Below are 24,230 nucleotides of genomic sequence, written 5' to 3' on the forward strand. Positions count from 1 at the left end.
TTTGAAAAATCATCATTTCAGCCATTCACATTGTTTTTAGTCTCTTATTTAAAAAGTATATTTATTAAATTATGTAGTAAGACATGAAAGATTTAATGTGAAGAAGAAATAATTTCTAATTCATGTAAAGTGTAAGATTGCGAAAACACCAAGTTGCTTATATTTGTAAGAGAGATACATTCTTGAACTCTCAACATCACAATCCTGGAATATTCCTGGAGTGTTAAAAATGCACCATTTATGCTATACCTACTATGCTTTGTGATATTATTAAAATATATCCTTCAGATTGTTTTATGATTATATCTACAGTATAAGAATGCCTATCACTATATTGTTTTTCATTGCTCCTTAGTGCATTCAGCAATATTTTTGAGCACATATTAAATGTGGACACTCTTCTAAGGACTAGGAATACAACAATTAAAAAATAAACAAAACAGAAATAAAATATATGTATAAAGGAGTGATACCATTATGGTAAAAAGAGACAGAGGGAAGGCTTGGGGTTAGGATCATTTTTGCTTTATACAGGATGGCAAAGGCTGGCCTCTCTGAATGAGTAGTATTTAAGCAAAAAACCTGAAGAAAGGGATTGAGCCAATGCCTATCTAGGAAATAGTTATTCAGGTAGATGGTGTAACAAGTTCAAAGTCCTTTTGGTGAAACAGGCTTAACAAAATTAAGGACTGTGAGAAGTTGAATGAGAAAGGGGAAGGCTGAGCAAGGGGACTGGGTATCATTCATATCACTGGGTAAATGGAGTGAGAAATGTGGGAAGCCTCACCACCGCCATCTGAGAGGCCTGCAGGAAAAGAGTTTCTTTAATCTACAAGGATCTATCAGTTAGTACAACAGGATGATATGAACATCATAGAAAAAATAAAACTTAGAAATTGTGCCTTGGAAAGAGTGTGAACTCCAGAGACCACATTTGACAGGCTTTTTGGAATTGATGAGAATTGGAATGTGAGGTGAAATATTGGGTGCAGAGACAAACATAGGTTACTTCTGTCAGGCTTGTGGCATGTTGTAATGAATGACACAAAACAGATATAGAACAGGAGAAGTTTAATGCAAGTGATGTTCAAACCATTTGTTTAAGGTGAGGCTTGTGAGTGGGAATGGGAAGAGGAATCATCTTTGTCAAGAACATGAGATGATCTTGACTCTTCCTCATGTTAATGTGGAGGCCCTGAGTGGTAGAGTCTGATTAAGTAGTTAATTATAGGAACCTGTTTATTTATATACTGTGTGTGTATATATTCCTGTGTTTTTAATAGTTACTCATGTTAGCAAAAAAAAAAAGTGTCAAACTGTTTAGGGACATTTTCTGGGAGATAATGGTATTATTTGGGGTCCTATTTTGAGTGATTTGCTTAGGAATATTTGTTAAATATTTTTCACTACTTTGTCACGATTTTTAGGTGCAATATTTTTTGAGTAATAAGTAGACATCACAACATATTGACTATACATTTTAAGGAAATAATCTAGCACTTACTTTTGATGTCCTTGTTTTTGAAATGAGGGGAGAATCAGGAATAGACAGAATTCTCATGGCTAAAAAATAATAGGAAAAAAATCAGTATAAATGTGGGACCCTTGGGCAAGGCATGGCAAGCTATCTGTCTTCTTGATGTTCAGAGTCCTGAAAAGACACTTTTAATTTTCTCAGAATAGGCCTAGGGAAAACCTAAGAGCAGTGAAGTCATGCCATGGACCAAGATAGTTCACCAAGATCCTATCTGTCACCAGCCATATCCACCACAACAATGAATGCCCAGATACCGTGAACGTATACCTTGGGAACAGAGATAGGACTATGGGAAGGCAGACCAGCAAGCTTGTATGGGAGAAAGGGAAGATAAGGTTGGGATGGGATGGGTAGTTGCTGCCATATTCATGTTCACAAATATGGTACACATTTTTATGATTTTGATGCAATATGTTTGAACTGTGCAGGTTCACAGAACAAATGGACAAACTAGTCTGGAAGCCATTTTGCTACTTCTTTGTTCCTGTTAGATATTTTTAGGGGAGGAGCATGGCAAATTGAGGAAAGGGGAGGGTTCAAAGGACTACTAATTGGACCTGTAACTATATGTAAGTATATTATCAGAACAGATGACTGTTGCATTTATGCACTTACTCTGTGGTTATTTTTCTTTCCCTTTGATTTAACCAAAAGCTATTATGTTTTACTTTCTACAGAGTAAGAAAATAAGCTTGGTAACCTCAGAATAGAGTCTATTTCACCCTGGTTGAAACATTTTGGAGTGCTAAACACATTGATAAAAGAAAGAAACATGATTAGATTTGACTGCATGTCTTTAATATATTCTTTCATATATTCCAATTATATTTTTACCATACTCCTTATTACTTTTTGAGTTTATATTATTCAGTTATAATTTACTTGCTTCTAGCCTATATCATCCCAAATAAAAATGATTGGAAATAACTTGTTTGCTTAGCTTAGCTCTGCATGCTTAGATCTTGGAATGAAACTAGGCAGGGAAGGTATGAATAAATGAATGATGAATGAGAGCTACATTTTTAAAATTTTGGTCCAGAAATGCCCCCAGGCATCACATTCAACAGCCAAGACTTCTTTCAAGGAATACTATCCACAAAGGCTTACCTCTTTCATGTTCCGCATTTTGAGGAAATAATTCTACTACAAATTCAATTCAACGAAACATAAGCCTTTGAAGTATTTCTACAAAAAATACCTAATCCACACACACCCATAAAATGTAAAGGTGGAAACTATAGAGTTAAAAATGCTGCTAATTAAAATAGAAATTAAATTAAAATAAATAATCATATCTATTTTATGTATAGTTGGGATATATTTTCTGAAATTAATTGACAAATCCTTTGATTACTCCATCAATAATTCTGGAGAAAAAAATTATTATTATTACTGAATACTCCAAGCATTCTTTTCTATTGATACTAGAATTAAAAGGGCAAGATCTACTTCAATATGTAATTCACATTCTAAATGTTTTATTAGCCAAATGCCTGTGATAGTTATTTACTTCAATTTCTCCTCCAAAATGTCCATATGTATAACTTTGGATCATACCTAAGGATTACTCAGGATGACCTTGCTTTTTATGAAGATGAATATTTTGATTCTAAATATAATTCAGTGTTTTTGTCAAGGACAAAGCCAGAATAGAGTCCTATATATTTACTAATCTATGTAATTCATGATGTAGATTATCACCAAAAATTACTTAAAAGTTATAGGCATAAATTATGTAACAGTAGTTTGAAGCAATATCATAATAGTTAAATAGATTCACTAATGATGACACCAGCAGTCCCTTACATTTTTAATTTAAGGTAGGTAGATCCATTTTATTCCAAAATAATTTTCTTTAATTTTTAAATGAAACATGGGCTGAGTTTTATTTTTGAGAAGTTATATTATGAAAAATGTAATATAAAAAACAATTGCTTTGAGAAAAATGTTTATTATATAGAATAGTAAAGATAAAATTTGATTTGATATATGTGCCTTGACAACTTCATTGTCAAGTGCTGTAATATCACTTGGTTTAATATTCTGAACTTCAAAAGATTACAAACATTAGATCCATTTTTTGATATCATTGGAAAAAGTCATTGCTTAGTCACTGAGCTTAGAAAGTTCTGGAAAGATAAATAAATTTAGCATAACCATCTGTATTTGATAATATAAACTAAGGCAAGTTGTAATTATATAAAATTTTCAATTGAATGTTATTTAATATTTAAAAATTACAAAAAGAAATGTATTTCCATGGAATTTAAAATAAATTATTCATGTTTATTGTCATCATACATTTTTTTGCCCAGCCAAACTGGATTTTTGTGCCTATACTTCCTCTATAACCGTTATGAAAATCTGTTCCCAAACTTTAATATATATACAAATATGTACATACACAGCCATATAAACATTTCTCAGTATGTCCTGTTCACTGACACTATGTTTACCCCGGTCCAAATTTACTCCTGACTGGACTACTTTAACCACCTTCTTTGTGTCTTTCCCAACTTCATTTAGCATCATGTTTTTTATTCATCTCACGCAGAATAGAGTGTGGGCCACCTTACATAACACTATTCAACTGAACTAAATCCTATTATGGCTTTCAAATATTATTGTGAAATTTAAGCTCTTTCTCCTGGCTCTCATGGCCCCTTTATATAGCCCTCCCTTTCTTTATATTTGTTTCTGGCTAAAGATTTGATGAACTTCAAGAGAAACAAGGCATCAATCTTATCACGGGCCTCTTCGCTCAGAAATGCTCTCCTTTTAGAATGAGAAACCTGTTCATTAAAGCTTGGGTATGGTATAAGCTGAAAGCAAAAACCTTGTGAGTTTAGCATGCTGACCGACAGTACTATATGTTTTTTTAATCAGTGATATAATACGATGGTCTTTTCCTGTTGCCTGAACTCAGTGACACAATAGCCAATGGATGGAGGCGGGAGCACTACTCTCACTATTGAGTGACACTTTCCTAATTTCTCTATCTGCCCCAAATGGGATTAGCCTCTGCTGGTTTAGAAGTCTTTTTGTGCAGGGGAAATAATAGTTTCCCGGAAGAACCACAGTGATGTTTTTATCAAATATGAAACAGGCACTTTCAATGACCTTATCTTTATTTACCATCCTTGTTTTATGTCATATTTTATATCAGTATTCTGTTTTACAACACTACTGTACAAATGAGCAATGAATAGTGCTGCTATTGTGGCTGAGACGATTGAATCTAATTATGGAGGTGTGATGTGGGTATGAAGGAACACATGTAGAACCCAAGCTATCTGTTGAGACATATCCTGGTATTTTAAAGTCAGTTAATATAAGTTAATGTGATGGTTCTGATGGATTCATCAAAGGCAGATTCTTCAGTTGTAAAGCTCTGAATTTCTGCACCAGGGAATTAAACTTTGCTAAAATGCATTGCTGACTGATGGTAGAAAGAGGAATTATCTCTGTTGAAGGCTTGAATCATAATGTCTTCTCTCCCTGAGAAACCTCAGTTTTTGCTTTTAAGGCCTTCAAATGATAGTGTGAGACCCACACACATTATCCAGGGTATACTTTATATACAGTGAACTGATCTTTAGATGTTAATCACCTGTGTGAAATACCTTCTAGCAAAATCTAGACTAGTGTTTGACCAAATACACACAATATCATAGGCTAGCCAAATTGACACATAAAAACCATGATGCTATCTACAAATTAGTTTTTTAACAAGTAACCTTCCCTCATAATCCTTAGACTTCTTATTTAGTTTATGTACTGCATTTTTCAGTAGGTAAAAACATTTTATACATGAAGTAGTAAAAAAGGATATTTTTGTTCTTTTAATGTTTAATGAAGTGATTGAAATTTTTTCATTGATTATGATGGTAATTTTTCCTTATTCATTATTACTTCTTTCTTACTTATTTTCTTAAAGTGTGTTTATATACAACATCAAACCAAAAAAGCTCTTATTTGTTCCTCATTTTCTAGGAGTTAATTTATTCTCTAATTTTTGAGCTTTTCACTCTACTGACATTTTCTCAAGGATCTCTTTTTGAGGTGTTCATGTTAATTTCCTTCATTAATTGCTTATTGAAATTTGCCATTGCCAAATAACTGGCTTTCATGGAATAAAACCTACTTAAAGACAATGAATAATGTTTAATATACTTTAAAATAAGGTTGGTTAACTGTAACTGGACTATCAAACTCTATTCATAAGAGTATTTTACTTATAATTTTTTTATTTTAATGCTTGTAGAATTTTGTTATTAAAATGCATTGGGTTCATAAAGTGAGTCGAACAAAATTTCCCACATATTCTACTTTCTAGATAAATTTGAAATAAGTGGAGATTATCCACTTCAGAAAAAACCTGATTGATTTTTGTCAGTGGGTATAAGATGGCAGAAGGGTGGTTGATTCCCATTGCAAGTTCTCAGATGTTTATTGCAAATGTATTCAAAGTTTTACTACAATTTTAACTGATTATAAACTTTATGAACTTTTTATATTTCAGTTAATACTTTATGTTTTGCCATTTAATGCTCATGGGGTTGATCAATACTTTTAAGATTTCTGGAACAAGTTTAATTATTACATGCTTTTTGTTTACCATCTCTTTAAATCCCTCCTCTTTTTTCTTAATTTGTTTTGCTGTTTTTTTAATTACAACAATTTTATTAAATGATACTTATTTTGTTTTACTAGTTTTATCCATTTTAATCTATTTTAGTTTTATTTATCCTTTTGTTTTAATATCTCACCCTTCTTGTATCATTGGTTTTACTTTTTTGCTTATTATGTTTAGCTTCTTGGTATTAATGTTTAACATTTCATGCATATTGTCTTTATTTTCTGGAAAAAAATGTGTTTAGGTCTATAAAATCTCTTTAATGGTTTGTCTCAAAAGACATGTAAAGGGTTTTAAGCTACTTAGTATTTTCTAGTAAAACAAAGACTTTATTATTATGTCATTTTGTTTCTAGTTATATGTTCTAATTTACTTTTCCATACTGTATTTTAATGTTTTGGATTATTGTTGGGGACTTGGTGTACATCATGTTCATCCTCAGGAATTTATCAGGTCCCTTACAGTGTATTGCACAGTTAATCTGAGACATAATGATTGGTTTTCAAATTATCTCCACTTCAATAAATCCAATTACATTTTTTTTTAAACCTCACCTTATTGGACTGATAGCAGAAGTGAAAACCTCACCTCTCTGAAGTCCTATCTTCACTTGACTTCTAGTGTCCTCCACTCTCCTCACTTCTTCTGTTCTTACCAACAGTTTTACTGGGTATCTTCTGCTATCCTCAAATCTCTAACTCTGCATACTGTATTGAGTTTGGATTTAGTTATTGGTCTCCTTTTCATTTCTTGCTATCCTTCTCTTTCTCTCTCTCTCCCCTCCCTTCTCTCCCCCACTCCTTCTCCCTCTTCAGTCTTACTGGCTATATCATATTTATTTATGATTTTAATTAAATAAACTAATACTCTCAATCCTGAGTCTCTCCCAAATCAATACATTTACATTCAGTTGCCTACTCTTCACTTCCACTTACATATCTTATAAGAATCTAAAACTTACCAGGTCCAAAATTGAGCTGCTCATATTCTGTTCTGTCTCCTGTTCCTCTTTATCTCCTAGCTCTTTAAATAGAAATTATATTATTTCACTACTTCAGAACAAAAAACTTGAAGTCATCCTTAACTACTTTCATTTTCTTAAATATCCCTGTAGCTAATACTGTTAGTTCTAGCTTCAAAATAAATACAAAAAAAGACCACTTTTTATCACCTACTTAATTACCAATTTATGCAAAATATTATCATTTCTCACCTAGACTATTGCAACAGCTTCCTAATTAGTCCCTAGCTTCGGTCTTTGCCCCCTGTAGGCTATTCTCAACACAGCAGCCAGAATGATCCTATTAAAATTATAAATCGCTCTCCTGCTCAAAATGCTTGCTTTGGTTTTCTGTTAAACGCCAAGTACAATCAAAGTCCATAAACTTACTCCCAAAGTCCCCATGATATCTCAGGCCCCTGTCTTTTCCTCTCCTCCTTCATCATGAGGCGGGATGATCTGGCATTTCCTTGTTCTGCTTTAGAGAACCGATAACACACATTTACTTGCTATTTCTCCTGGCTAGGATACTGTTACTCGCATCGCTCCCCAGATTCCTCTAAATCTTTACTCAACTGTCACTGTCTCATTAATGACATTCCTGTCGGCGATAATTAAAACTTTCCCTGTCTGATTTTCTCCTCAGCTTTGTCATTGGATGCAGGGGCCCCCGACCGCCAGGCCGCAGACCGGCCCCAGTCCGGACTGATAGGGACCTGGCGGCACAGCAGAAGGTGAGCTGTGGACGAGGAGCAAAGCTTGGCTCGCCTTGCCGCCTGAAGGCCACCTCCTGTCTTCCCTCCCCCCGTCACCCCCCAACCCCGCTCCCGTGGAAAAATTGCCTTCTACGAAACCGATCCCTGGTGCCAAAAAGGTTGGGGACCGCAGTAATTTGCTCAGGTTTTTTATAGTATGGAAACCCCGTACACCCTGTAATTTATAGAGAGGCAGAGATTTTACTGACACTTTGTTCTTTGCTATAACTGCAGGGCCTAGAACAGTTATGGCAAATACCAAATGCGACATAAACTTTGGTGAAATTAACGAATGCAATTGCTTGTGCCCGCTCTGAGTCTCTATTTTTCCATGTACGTTCATGGGAGAAGAATTTAGAGAAAGGTGTGTTAACACTCTTCACTGATCCTCCTACCTCATTTTAGAGAACTTTGATTCTCAAAGAGGCTCCCAATGCCAATATCCTTGCGATGCTGATTTTTTGGAATATTCCAGTCCCCCTGGCACAGAAGGGGAACAGGTAGTGCCCGCAGGGTGGCTAGCCTTGTTCACTCATTATTAAAGGCTCCCGAGCCCTGCTCCTTCTTTAGTTTTTCTGGCTGTTTCTCATGAGGCACGGTGGCTTTCACGACCTGCTGACTGAGCTAGCAATCAACTACTGAGGACAATGTGGTCAGCCTACTTCCTATAAAGTGTTCTGGGCATTCTCTTTTCCTAGGCTGCCATTTCTCAAGAATATAGGGTTTTGTGACACATTTCTAGAACCCCATTTTTGGTTGGTCTGAAAGTCCACCCCCATTTCTTTCGCACCTCCAGGGCTGAGTTCACGAAATGGAGGAAGCAGCTTATGCTAGTTGGCAATGGCAGCTGTAGCTTTATGCAAATTATAAAGGTTGCGAAATGCAATATATTGCTGAAATTCTGCTAAGAAGGTTATTACAGTTTAATACACTTACCAATGGTTCCAGATAGAGTAAGTGGCAGAAAGTAATGGCATTTCATGTATTTTATCTTTTTATTCTTTTTTAAACACTTTTTAAAATTGATTGATTTGAGAGAGAGAGAGAGGAAGGGGGAAGGGACAGAAAGGGAGAGATTGGTTTATTGTTCCACTTTTGATGCATTTATTAATTGATTCTTGTATGTGCCCAGACTGGGCATCAAACTCACAACTTTGATGTATCAGAATGATGCTCTAACCACCTGAGTTACTCATTCAGGAGTCACACATTTTCCTACAAAGCTAAAATTATTTATTTTGTATTGAAGAAAGTAGAATAAATCCTATAGTCTAAAACCAAACAATATTAGTTTTCTTTTTCGTTTTTAACATGGTATAAAAATATTTTAAAGATTCTGCTATTCAAGGAAAGAAAGACAAAGCACTTTGTTTTCCTCGATGCTCTTCCACATATTTTTTTTCTCGATTTTACCAGCCTTTATCTTGAGCCCATGTATGGAAGTCCTTGCTCCGCCAGGTCAGAGGTAGAGCCGATGGATAGTACCGCCTACAGCAAGGCCAATGAGTGCTTTAAACTTTCAGGGATCTCAACTTTAAAATAATCATGGGATTGGGGATTTTATTATAGTTTGAAGCCTGAATTTAGAAGCAGACATATCAAGAATTAATTTATGATTTTCCTACACATAGTTTTATGTCTTGCCCTGTCTACGTTTTCGTTTTCTTGTCTGTAACAAATGGTTTTACTTCATCTTGTACATTTGCCATGAACATAAAAGACAGCATGCCTGCATAGGATTTAGTGCAGCATCTAGTACATAATATGGGTTCAGTTGTGTTAGCATATATCACTATTGCAGTATTATAATTTTGAACTAAAGAAAATATTTTACTGGAATGTACAAGGAAATGAAAATATAAGACTATCCATATGTAAGCTTGATATTTTATTAAATGTTACATCATTATTTAGAAATCAGTTTTTTAAGATAGTTTATTTTTATTGCATTTCACACTCATATACTTAAGGAAAGGAAAAAGAAATGACTTCTAAGTGATGAAATATCCAGGCTGCTTATAAAATATTTGAGATTCACTATTAAAATCTTTGAATTTCTTTTAATTTTTATTTATACTTTATTATTCTCATTGTAAGCAATTTCTAGCCAATCTTATTTATTTGTTTTCTCCTACCATGATATATAAACTGTAAATTAATCACATAGAAATTAACTGCTTCTCATATAGAAATATAATGCAAAGATCAACAAACTCTCCAAAAAAACCCAGGACAAAAACCCTTTTTATACTAACAGTACCTTTACTATAGAGTTCTTCACAAAACACTCACACTAAATTGTAACTTGTTACACACATATACATACCTATAGAATCCCACACAATAAGTAGAACTTTTTGAATTAGATTACTTTGTGGTCGTGCTTGTCTTAGGGTGCTGGGGATGCTGTGACAATGTGCCAGAGACGGAGTGGTTTATACAACTGCCAGTCATTTCTCACAGTTTCAGAGGCTGGGAAGTCCAAGATCAGGGTGCAGTAAATTCAGGGTCCAGTGAGAACCGCTTCCTTGTTTGTTGCCTTCTTGATTTATACTTCAGGGTAGAGACAGAGACAGGAAGAGAGACAGAGGTAGAGAGATAAGAGAGGTGAACAAACTCTCTGATCTCTCCATGTAATGTCACTATTCCCATCATATGGACTCTACCCTTAAGACTTCATTTAAACTAATCATTAAGTTTAATGATTAACTTAAAGGCCCTGCCTTCTAATACCATCACACTGGTGATTAGAACTTCAGCATATGATCGGGGAGGAGGGCATAAACATTCAGTATGGAATGGTATCCATTCCCCCTGTCATTTCTCTGCCTTCTCCACCAAGTAAAAACATGTGTACATTTCAAGGAACTTCACCTCTGTGGAGGCCTATCCTGAACACTTTTAGCACCTCTCACTGATATTAATATTTATCAAAATGGATAATAATATAATTTTCCACTGCAATTACAATTGAATAAAGATAGGAGCTACTCTGCAGAAGTCTTCAATATATGTGTGTGAAGCAGTGATTATCAGTGGATATAAAACATACATTTACTTTACAAAATTGAAATATTCAAATGTATTTCTTTGTCTTTATTACTATTTATTAACATCATTACTTATATTACATCACAGACTTGTTCTTTAGATCTTTGACTGTAATAGCTTTATATAAATTCCTAATGGAGGATCAAGACTTATATCTTTGTCATTTCAATTCTGCGAATATATTACTGAATAATTATGAAGATACAACCTAAGAGCATACCTAAAAATACTATTCACTTTTAGTAGAATTGAGTAATTCTAGACATACATAGGTTTCCTATAATTACTAAATGTATGCCCACGATTAAAAACCACCTATTCCAATCTTCTACTGGGACTCCATTGCTTTGAGTACTCTTAATTGTAATCACTAAGGAAAGAAATGTGCCTTATTTATTGGGGTTGAAACAGAGTGAAATGCTTGGTCTCCCTGACTCCATCTTTTTCAGGTCTGCATTGACCCCATGACCTTTGCTGCAATATCTCTGGCTTTAGACATATTAATCATTAGAAGAAGTCTGCTGGAGCCTGAGTTTCTACAAAAACAACCCCTCTCATTTTCCCTTTGCCCAACATATAAAAAACCTGAACACTTTATTTTCTTAAGATGAATTTGAAGAACTACTAGAGTTTCTATCTTCTCAGTTGGTGCCTTGCTGACCAATAAAACGTTTCTGCTTCTGAACTCTGACATTTTTGAGTTTTGACCTTTCAAAGCTTCAGGCACACAGACTTTGAACTGGTAAGAGGCTTACGGGCAGCCTGGTTTCTCCAGCAAATTTTGGGAGATAAATGTTATATAGTGTTCATTTTAGATAGTCATTATGTAAATTGGCTCTGAGTTTTAATGTTTCTTTTTTCTTAATGTTCTTTATTGTTCAATTACAGTTGTCCCCATTTTTCCCCCATTACTTTCCCCTGCCTTTCCACGCCCCCTTCCCACATTCAAGCCTTCATACCCATTGTCTTTGGCCATGGGTCCTTTTTGCATGTTTCTTGACTTGACACTTCCTCTTATTTCTCAGTTATTCCCTGAGCCCCTCCCTTCTGGTCACTGTCAGTTTGTTTATTTTTTTTGTCTTGTTTGTTTCTAATTTGCTCACTTGTTTGTTTTGTTGATTAGGGTCCACTTATAGGTGAGATCATATGGTATTTCTCTTTTACCTCCCTGCTTATTTCACTTAGCAAAATACTCCACAAACAAAAAAGGAGGCTGATTTTTTTTCTAATAATGCATCTGAAAGATAAAGCAAAATGCCCAGCTCAGCAATCTTGTCATTGGGGAAGAAAAGTGGCCACATATGAAACATGGCAAGTCGAGAAGACACCTGTGTGACAGCCTTACAAACTCTAGAGACTAAGAGTAACCATAAAGGATGGTCTGGAATTAAAACCTATTAACTAAAGTGGGTCCTGGCAGGCAATCACAGCCCTAGGCTAGACTCTTCCATGACAAAAAAATCAATCGTTGCCTTAATTGAGCCTGTCTATTGTCTTTTTGCATCTATGGTATCACACCTTTGGTATGTTAGGTAACCTCCCTTTTATATAAAGCCTTGAGGCACAACCCCTGCACCCGAGCAGAGACCACAGATCCTCTCATTGTTACTGTCATCATGTTAATTGCTGACTGTTGACTCTTCCGTGCCCACCTGTGTAAAAGAGGTATGTTTCCTTCATTTTACCTTTATACACAATTCCAAAGTTTTCCTTGATTTGCTTCCTCCTGCCGCCCTAATCTATCACCAATGGATTTCACGTAAGCCCCTTATGCCTCCTCTTTTGAATGTACCATTATTTTATATGTGCAAAACTGCCACTTTCCAGAGCATTTTCTCAACCCATGGCGGTCTGCTTCCCAGCAGTTGTCAGTTTGGTTTAAATAAACTCATCAAAATTCTTACAGGTTTGGATATTTCTGATGTTGACATGTTCAGCTTTTGAGAGTTTGTCCCACTTCTGCTTATTTTAAACTTGGACTGTTACATACTGGTCCATTTCTCCTATTGGTTTATTCTCCATTGAATTTTTAACATTTGATATGTGTGAAAAACAGAAATGTAAATATTGTTATTTCATCTTTTTATTAATCTTGCATAGGAAAAAAGGATAATGAGAATAAAAATTTTTTTTACTCCTTGGTCTTAATGGTTAATACAAAATAATACAAAATTTATTTACTTAAAAGGATGCACTATAAACTAAAACATTTAAACCTGGGTTTAAAGCCCTGTCTGGTGTGGATTGAGTGCTGGCCTGCGAACCAAAGGGTTGCTGGTTCGATTCCCAGTCTAGGGCACATGCTTGGGTTGCAGGCTGGATTCCCAGTTGGGGGTGGGGCATGTTAGAGGCAACCACACATTAATCTTTCTCTCCTTCTGTCCCTTTTCCCTCTCTCTAAAATCAAGTAAATAAAATCTTGAAAAATTAAAAAAAATGGGTTTAAATTTCCATATTTGTATAGTAAGATAACAACATTCCTTGGGAAATTCTCTATACAATGCTTTACGGATTTCTAAAAGATGCTTAACTGCTAATTTAATTTTACTTCTTGCTCCATCTGCTCTTCTGGATTACTAGGTTTGGAGTATTAAGAGCCTTTGCCAAAAACCCAGTCTTTCTCATTTTCTCTAATTGCACAATACATATAAGATTTATATTATTTCTCCAGATTTCTGTTTAGTGGACTGAAGAGTAGTTGTTGTCCAGGTGTCTCTTTGCGATGCTTTGTTCTTTGAAGTTGGGACATCCAATATTATTTTTGTTTAATATTGAATAAAATATTTTAAGAAAATTTAGGTAAAAGATTGTTAAAAATAACTGACATCTTTTTCTTTCAACTTTTGTGCTAAATCTGTATTTCCACTGAAATTTTCCTTCCTCAGCTAATTCAGAGACCATGAGAATTGTAAAAATTTATTGTACAATTCAAAGTTCATGCTGCATTTTGAGAAAAAAAAAGGAGATTAATGAAGTCAAACTCTTTGTTTTAAAGGGGAAATGAATCCTACTGAGAGATGCTTCTAAATGGTGCATAACTGTTTTATGAATCAGGCAGAATGAGTTGGTATAGGGTTATAAAACAATTAATGTTATTCATTGGGCCTAGAGTAGTAAAATAAGAGTTCAGTGCTAACAGCATTTCATCACTGGAAGTAGCAGAGAACAAGAACCTATTTATCATTGAGCTCTAACTTCAAGTACAATTTATGGCTGAAAGTTTTTGTTTCTGTTATGCTGAGAGAACAAATACAATGTGTGAAGAATTAATTTTCTGGAAGTCAGGTCAACAATGAAGACATTTAAAAAGGATAGGACAAAGCCAAAAACAGAAAAGAAATTGCTTTAATGCTTAGTCATATTGATGTACTATGAAATTAAGTCAATCAATTCAGCAGTAATTTAAACATTTCTTCTAATTTTCAGTGAATAATATAAGTCATTGGAGATTAAAAGAATACTTTTAAATGTATATTCATTAGTTTATAGTGTACAACATATAATGACTGACTTCATTTACAGTATGCAGCTTATTTGAGTAAATTACCAGAAGCATCAAAAGAAATTGAAGCACACCCAACATTAAATGGATACAGCAGACACTACTAATTATAAGAACATTTTAATATTAAGGAGGCTACATTATTCTCTGGGCAGAGAATATAAGTAAACAGTCGCATTACACATTTTTTATGGCAGTACTGAAAACATTTTCACATTGAAATCAGGAATAAGAACATTTTAGAAGAAAAGAAATGGAGAAAGATATCATAAAACATTATCTCACTGTACATATAATGGTGAAAAGTTTATGACCTGAACTATGAAGGAATTGTGTATTCAACTACCTGCCTAGATGTGATAGGTTGAAAAGCTTGAGCTTATAGTGGTAAAAGAGATTTTTGGAGCAAGATAAAAATGTGTTAAATGCTGCCAAATCTAGATTTCAAGTCTCTATAACTAGATTTTATGTTATACAGTAGTATAATTCGACAAAGTGATAATAGACTTCAGTGAGAAGAGAACCAAATTATACTGGCTCTGAATAGAAAATCTCATCTGAAGATTCAACTACTCTCCTGTTTAGCTAGAGCATTACACTGTAATGAGAAACAGGCACTCAGATGCCAATCAGCAAGTCTAGACACTTTCAATATTGTGTGACCAGATGAGAACTCTAAATTTGATTCTCATGTTCTGAAAATTAATATTCAACATTCATGATGTAATAGACTTCTGTACATTTCCCCTGTCTTGCCTCTGTTCCTCCGTACTCTTACCCACAGACGCTTTGATCCTGATATAGTTCTAATCTTAGAATTAACTTGCTTATATCCATCAGTAGATTTCAACTGCTCTCAGGATGCAGTTAAAAATCCTTAACATTATCCACAGTCCTTCACCTTCAGTTCACACTTAACTTTCAAGTTTCTTCTTCTGGCTATATACAGTGATTGCATTGAAACTATTTAAACGTTGGTAAAGCACAGGCTTGAAACTCCCACAAGCGATGCCAGCTGATGGTCACATGCTGTGCCAGGCATTTTCTCTCTAGTTTTTGGATCTCACGTGGCTGGAAGGTTTGTAGGTACAAAAGGGGCTCGGGGTAAAGGTTCTTTATTACTCTTTCCTTACCCATCCTCCTTCTGGATTCTAGTCATGCTAATAATCCTTCTAAATTACTAGTGCTAAACTCCTTCTAATCATTGGGATCTTCACCTCTGTAGTTTCCACTTCCTGAAAATCTCCCCTGCCCCTTAATATTTTTATCTGGCTAGGTATTACATATTTTTCGAGTCTCTGAATAAGTATTATTTGGTCTTCATCACAGTATGGATTAATTTTTTTCATTATTTTCTCATATACTATACTACCCTCATTTATTCCCATAAAAAAACTAATTTTATTACATGGTAATTTAAATAATTCTCTCTTTTCTTTTTTTCTTGCATCATTTTCTGACCAATGTTTACTGCATAGTGGAGCTTGAACCACTTGAAATCTTAGTTAAGAATGCCAATTCTTGGGTCTACTTTACAACTAATTTCCCAGATGCTTTCTTGCTGTGTCTCAAGTATAGAGAGTTAACATTCTTAGTGATTTTTTCTGCAAGTCACAGTGTAAGAATTACTTTGTGAAGACAGCACTTAAGCGTACTTTATCCACTGTGTCCCCAGTATCCAGCACAGAATGTAGCATACTCTTGGGATTTAGAATATTGCTAAAAGAAGATGTCATGACTAATTCCTTTATATGAATTTGTTTTTAGGTGTTAGCTTGTGAACTTAGATAATATGGAATGAGTTTGGGATTGAGTTATAGTTTGGTTATAACAAAAGTTGTTTTTTCTTCCGCAGAACAAAGGTTTATTTAAGAATTACGGGAAAACAAAAACATTAATGCATAAGAGTACATTGAATACAAGTGACTCCCTTGGTCTGAAACCTTGAAAGTAACTCTAACTTCTTACCTGAAGTAGATCTAGGTTGGCATCGTTTCAAGAGAACCTATATCTGTCCCAGAAGTTGCCTTCTGGTTTTGGTTACAGGCCCCCCAAGTGATCCTCCCTAACCTCAGGTCCCTAACCTCAGGTTATGCTGTATGAATAATACCAACACCTTTTTTCCCCGTAGTTAAAAGAGCTTAAACATGTTTCATACCCGCAAAGTTCTATATGTGAGGGATGGTCTATCCTTAAAGACTAGTGACACGTACCAGTGAGATTAGCTGAAAAAAGGTTAAGTCATGACCCTGCTACTGATACCAACCCTGTTTGATTCTGCAAGTTCTCTCTAAAGACTAACAAGTAGGCACAGGACTGATTTTCACCGCCACCATGCCATACATCCATCCTATTTTAGTGTTCCATTTATCAAACCCATACGAGGGAAAGGCATGATATCCATCAAAGAAAAACACATCTTTTGCGTTCTTCCACGCTTGGCAACTTTCTGTGGTATAAGAGCTGTTTATAAAAATTAGTAAAACAAACATTGAATAACCCTCCGGGATTGGTTTATTGAAAGAAAATCCACCCTAGAATAGGATTTCTTACTATCACTGTAAACTGTATCCACTGACCCTAAGATTATCACAATCATCAGCCAGTCATTAGGATCAAAGTTTGGAGCCACACACTCCAAGAATCCAAAGGCCAGTGCTTCTGGGGTTCACAGATTTGATCAGATCAACCAGACTCAGACTAGCAACAAAATATTTATTCACCAGTCTAGAGTCCCAGATACTGCAGGACTCGTAACTATTTTTATTAAATATCTTTTAATCTGAGAGGAAAAAAACCCTCAGAAGTTTTCATTTATAGATCTGAGTTAATTATACTACTTCTAGAGAATGTTAAGTATAATAATTACTCTGTTAAACTGGAGATAAATGCTTATCCTTAAACCTCTGATAAATTTAGCCACTATTTTCCCCTTCCAGCATTTAAAATCCTGCATTCCAAGCCAAATAAATACTTAAATTGTGGTGATTGCAATTCTTCCCCCAGGAATAAAAAGTAGTTTTATCTTTCCTTGGCAGAAATATTGCAATAATCACTGATAATGGATCCTTCAATAGGAGAAGCTTTCCTGCTTCAAGGTCCCTTCTGGGCACATGTCATTGAATAATCCCTAATTTGTTGGTCAGTATTAATTTGTCACTTCCCACATGTTCTGCCCTCTCTTCTTCCTCTTCCTCCTTCTCCTCTTTCTCTTTCTTATTTTTTTGTTTGTTTCTCTTTACATATTACCTTTTATTTTCTTATTAAATCTTCAGCATGTATGTTAGATTTCTCTGTGTCCCACTTGTAACCAAATGGATGGTTTCAAACTTCCATAGGCTCCCAACTCTAAGTAAATAATAAGATTAAAAAACTGTGTGAAAACAAAACATCAAAAATTTAAAGTACTGTACAGATGATGATTGTTGTTCTATAAATACATTTTTTAGTATTAGTGATGACTTTTTTATACTTATAAATTTATCCAAGTCAAATAAGAGAGTATCAATTCTTCAATCAATTGTATTTGGAGAAAGATCTGTATTTGAATCTCATAGGGTATTTTAAGGTTCAGTTAAGTTCTGAAGCTCAGTTCAATTACTGTATGAAAGCTTTATAAAATGTCACTTATTTTGAAACATGTAGTCTTAGCCTAATGCAGTTAAAACCAGTAATAGATTACTAGGTATTTTTATCATTCAATAAATCCAGAGCATTTATGTATCCATGGGTAAATGATATGGACTTTTTCTACTTTGGGGCATGTTGATGTTAAAATAATAGTATATTAGATTATAAAGAAATTTAGAGACTAGTCTAAATGAAAATTGCACAAATATATAAAAGGAACTTATGGGAATTTATAACAAATATATTGCTCAGTTCAGTGAGTTGCTCAACTAAAAGGTACCAGTTAATGAGATGAGAAGCCAAATTCTGACTCCCAGTGAATTCCCATTTTACAACATGATGGATTTATACTAGTATTACAGAATTATTAAAAGTGTCTGTAAGCCTACATCACTCATGGAAAATATGTATGACTAAAACTCCCTAAGTTTCTAGAAAAAGAACTTACAATTATTTTATTGCTAAAGTTTGCCAAATGCCGGCATCTTTTCAAGCAATACATTCGCTTGAATATTGTATATTTCAGTTTTAAGCTACAAATGAACAAACATCAACTACCTCATTTCACAGAGGAAAGTTACCAGTAAAATAGACGATATATGTCTAAATCTTCTTCTTTTAGTAATCAGAGAAGTGCTCTTTTTATAAAAGAAGGGTGTGTTTCCCTGACAAAAGTCATCCTTAAGGATCATTAACATTCTGTGGGACTTATTCAAAATAGGAGCCGTTGACCATTGAATAAAATGGTAGTTAAAGGGTATCAGCACTCTTGCAGTCAAAAATCCAAGGATAACTTTAGAACTCCCCCAAAACTACCCTCTGTATCCATGGAAGATTGGTTTCAGGACCCACATGGATACTAAAGCACATGGATGCTCCAGTTCCCTATATAATATGGTGTAGCCCTGACTCGATGGCTCAGTTCGTTGGAACATTGTTCTGTACACCAAAGGGTTGCAGGTTCAATCCTCTGTCAGGGCACATACCTAGGTTGTGGTTTGATCCCAGTCACACCTGGGAGTATATAGGAGGCAACCAATCGATGCTTCTTTCTCATATTAATGTTTCCATCTCACATTTCAATGTCTGTCTCTGTCTCTGCCTATGTCTCTCTCTCCCTCCCCCTCTTCCTTTCTCTCTAAAATCAATAAACATATCCGCAGGTGAGAATTAAAAAAATAAAATGATGTAAATCTATGCATACAGTCAGGCTTCCTCCTCTGCAGACTCAATAGCAGATGAAAAAGCAAAAGGTACTTACTGAAAAAAAGAAACCCACACATGAGGACCTTTACAGTTCAAACCTATGTTGTTCAGGGGTCAACTGTATATTTTAATTGAATTTGTAAAGATGTGTCCTTAACTATTGGGCATGCAAATTAATATAGACCTTCAATTTTATTGTTGTAAAGGTCTGTCCTTGGCAAAAACTGGTATTTGCCCTTAGGGTGATGAATTTCACATCGGTTTTATTAAGGACTCATACAAATAGAACATAATTTTCCTGTGACTTCTAAAGGAATAGTCCAAGATAGGAAGGTATATTGAGTCACTGAGCTTTCAGTTGGAAAACTTTATATTAGATGACTGTCAAAATGCCAAGAATACTGAAGGAAAAGGTCACAACAATTCTGAATATATTTTCCTTCGCCAATATTTTTTCTAAATTCTTTAGTTCAATCTAACATGACCCGAGAGACATGTTTTGATCATGATATTTTGACTAACAGGAAAAGTGAATCCATCCTTACACTTACATTATATTCATGATAAAAAGAAAGCTATCACGCTCCAATATAAATATTTCATCACCATGACAGGACTATAGAATACTATCTCTATTTTATTGCCCTACATTTCACATGTTAATTATATGTTATATTATTAAAATAAAGATATAAATGTTCACTTTGAATCAATGTAAGTAGTTTTAGAAATTTTTAAAATACAACATATGCTTATCTTAATGTCTCAATGTGTTAGTGATAGAAAGAAAATCAAAAAGAATCTCTAATCATATTTGTTAATATGAAATTTTAAATCCTTATTATATAGAATCATATGATTTCAAGTGCTGTAATGTTTTGTACTTGTTTTTACTTACTTTCAGGATGTTAATGCTAGCTGTGTCATTTGGTGGACACTCCATTAAGTCCCATGACTTGAGTATGATTATGACATAGATGTTGTGAAAAACAAATCAAAGTGTTGGTGAGGATGCAGAGTAAAGGAAATCGTATGCAGTCTCGTGCAGCCACTGTAGACAACAATATGGAATATCCTTAAAAAATTAAAAATGGAAATAACTCGCTTTTGACCCAGCAATTCTACTTCTGGAACTACAGTCCAAGGGTCCTGAAACCAAGATTTGGCAAGAGTCTAAATGTCTATCAGTAGATGAGTGGATGAAAAACCTCTGGTACATTTACACAATAGAGTACTATGCAGCAGTAAAAAAAAAACAAAAAAACCCCAAAAGACTCCAAAAAACAAAACAAAACCTCAACATTTTGCAACAGCATGGATGTACCTGGAGAAAATTATAAGTGAATTAAGCCAATCAGTGAAAGTACCACATGACCTCACCTATATGTGGAATATAGTGAACAAAGTAAACCAACGAACAAAATATTAGTTAACAGGAGTTTAGATACATAAAACAGCTGCCGGGACGTTGGAGGGGAACGGGTGAAAGATGGTGAAGAGATTAACCAAAGAACACTATGCACACCCCCTGGACATGGACAACGATATAGGAACTGGCTTTGGGAGGGGAGAGGATAGGGCTGGGCAGAGGTAGAAAAAGAGAGAAAAACCGGGAACAACTGTAACAGCATAAAAAAATATAATTTTTTTAAAAAGTGGAAAACAAATCAGACATTACCTTTGAGGTTAATAAAATCTTTGATTAAATAACATTCTTAGTTTTAGTCACGTATTATAGTCTGTAATCTAGTGAGAGATAAAGCAGTTTTGAAACTCAAGGTGTCAAGAGAAGAGCATCCATTGTTAATGAATGCCTATCATGACTTAATGTATTACTGGGACTGCCAAGTGAGAGAAGCTTATTTTATAAGAAATCATAACATGGACAATTATGTCCTCATATAGAGGTCATTCTTGGCTTTCCAGAATAGGTGAACAGAGGTTTTTGAGGATGGCCCCAGAGTCTTCATTATTTCTTTTTATAGTAGTTAAAGAGTAAAAATTTGGCTTTTGAATATCATCATTTACTTATCATAATTAACATTTTCTTTGACATGAGAATAAAGCAGCACCTGTTTTTCATATATTACATTTTATTAATCCTTAAGAAAATAACAAAATTATATGATTTTATTTTTATGTTGGTTGGACTAATGTGGCCACTGTCAGATTAGACGAGATTTTGGTCTTCATATTAACAGTAATTCAGTAATAAGATAACCTCTATTTGTACCCTTTTAGTAGATTTTATATTTATTTAACCAATTAAACTTGACTGTTTTAATATAAAACAATTTTATTTTAGTACAGAGATATAAATTTTTATTGTAATATAATATATTCTAATATCATGTAACTTAATGTAACATAACACAATGATGTGATATATTGTGTAGTTTTGGTTTTGTATACATCTTTAGAGTTTTACAAAAGTTACAGTAGCATAGTATCTATAAAAGTGCTCCAAAATACTATTTTCAATAAAAATAATTTTGAAAACACATTGGAGCTGTCTCTTCCTATGCAATGTTGTATCAACTTGGTTTTTTTTTTTGCTAATTTTCCCTTTTTAATTATTTATTTTTAAATCACTTAGGCATTTTTTTCCACTTTGGTAATATTCTCTTTCCAGAGATTAGTTACATGTATGTATTTGGATGAAAAACCACAGTGGCTTAAAAAAAGAAAAACTATTTCACAGTTCTCTAAGAGTGTTACTTTTAAAGTTATGAAAAGAGTTCCCTATAACAGTATTATGGTCATTATTGCATGGTGATAGAAAAGCTGTATTTTATACATCACATAGCTTACTTTGTCCCATACACTGATTCAGTTATTTTTACTGAAACCCATGTTATCTTTTAAAAAATCAAAACCTAAAAATATCATTAAAATTTTACTTTAATTTTCATTATTCATAGGCCCTAAACACATACCTTGAGCACGGCCAACGAGATTCAGTACTTTCTATTCCTTGAAAGGGTCCTAGTTTTCTCTCTTACTCTCCTTCCCCAGTTGTCCTTGCCCCAGGCCCAGGACTTAGTTTGGGTACATCACACAATCAGCGCCCTTTTCTACATTAAGGACGTTCACATATATTGTTCTTCTGCTCGAAATTTTCTCTGTGAGGCTCTCCTTCTCAAAGACTGAACCTTGCTTTATTCAACTGCTAACGACTGTTTATATTAGTGCTAAAAGCCATTTCTGTAGGACACCTTGTCTTGTCTTCCAAATTAGTGAGCTGCACTTCATATGCTTGGTAAGGAGTAATTTCTACTTTTCTTTTTATAACAATTTTCAATATTTTGTAATTTTTTAAAATTTACTTGGGTGACTATTTGTCTTCTGTCACCTTTAGAAATGCACTCTCTTAACTAAATCATCAAATACACAAAAAATCATTGACTTTTTTCTCTGCTACCTCTACATTCCCATTAACCCATCCAATCTATAGCACATTCTCTCCCATTTCTACATGCCACCTTTCTTATACATTATTCATGCAGTTGAAAGTTTCTCAAATATTAAAACACATCATGCTCTTAAAGAAGGCAAAAGAGATATTATAATTCCCAAGAAAAGTTAGTCAAGTACAGTTCTTTTGCCCAATAAATTCATGAAGGATACCAAGAAGGGAAAAAAAAATGTGACTAAGCTAATTCAAAAATAAAATCTTCTCAGATTCTTCATATATAATCCCCACACAACAACCCCGGCTTGGCTCCCCATTTATAACCAGTGTTGTAGTTTCAATTCACATCTCTTATTTGGAGACTTTGACAACATTAAAAATATTTTATTGATGTTCTTTTAAAATAATCTCCTGGTTCCTTTCCTATTATATCAGATCATCAAGGACACAATTTATTATTTTTTTGTATACAGATAGCAAGGAATTAATATTCTTAAAATATTTTGTGCATTAATTTTATCTTACATCACAATACCTAGAAATACCATAATAATTCTGTCAGATTATTTAGAGATTTAACGTGAGGACGTCTTCTGTAAATCATATAGACAATATGTCACATATTAGAATTAATGCACTATTCCCAACTGGTATTATTTTAAATGTCCTAAATATAGATGCTTTCTAATATAACATTGGATGCATCTCACTACAATTTATTAATGATTAAAAAAATAGGATTACAACAATTACATGAAAGCAAAACAGTTGATTTCAGAAATTCTCTTTGTGAAGCTAGCAAAAGTATGTTAGTCTATTTTGGGAAATAATATCTTGGACACAAGAATCTATAATTGTTATGTTTGTTTAATAATTAAGTGTCCTCATATACACCGCATGTGGCACAATGTGAATACCATTGGGGGTTTTTGACCAAAAAAAAAAAAAAGATCATGTATGATGTGTGTTAAGAAGCAAACCAAGGATAAAAGAGAAAAACCAAGGAAAAGAGAAGAAATGTGGCTAGGGACTCAGCTAATAAACAATCTGATTTTGATCCTGTGCATCTAAAATTTTTTGTGTGTGGGTCTGTTACTTTCGGACGTTTTGCTTAGTAATTGGCTTTGCCTTCTTTTGTTCTGGATCTTGACCAAACTCCCTTCTTGACATTGATGTTTTGTTTTGTATATATCAACTTTATGACCCAGATTACAATGCTGGCTGAAAAATTTGTGAATATGGAATTTGGCGTAATTGTTTGTTTGAGTTGGCATTTGAGTTTGACATTGTTGACACTGGCATATATGATGATTTCTCAATCTTCAAAAAAAATACTGTTCTTGAGACTCTAATAATGTATTTGATGGTAGAAAAATCTTCAGGATCCAAATTTGGTATATTTTATATTACAAATTTCTCCAGGTAAAGTGATAGCATTTCCCTGAATGTTTAAGTACCGTTGAATGGAGGAATTGAAATTGGATATTTGTAACACTAAAAA

The sequence above is a fragment of the Pteronotus mesoamericanus genome, unplaced genomic scaffold, assembly GCF_021234165.1.
Source record: "Pteronotus mesoamericanus isolate MK-2021 breed Mesoamerican mustached bat unplaced genomic scaffold, CSHL_Meso_final contig_94, whole genome shotgun sequence".
Classification (NCBI taxonomy): Eukaryota; Metazoa; Chordata; class Mammalia; order Chiroptera; family Mormoopidae; genus Pteronotus; species Pteronotus mesoamericanus.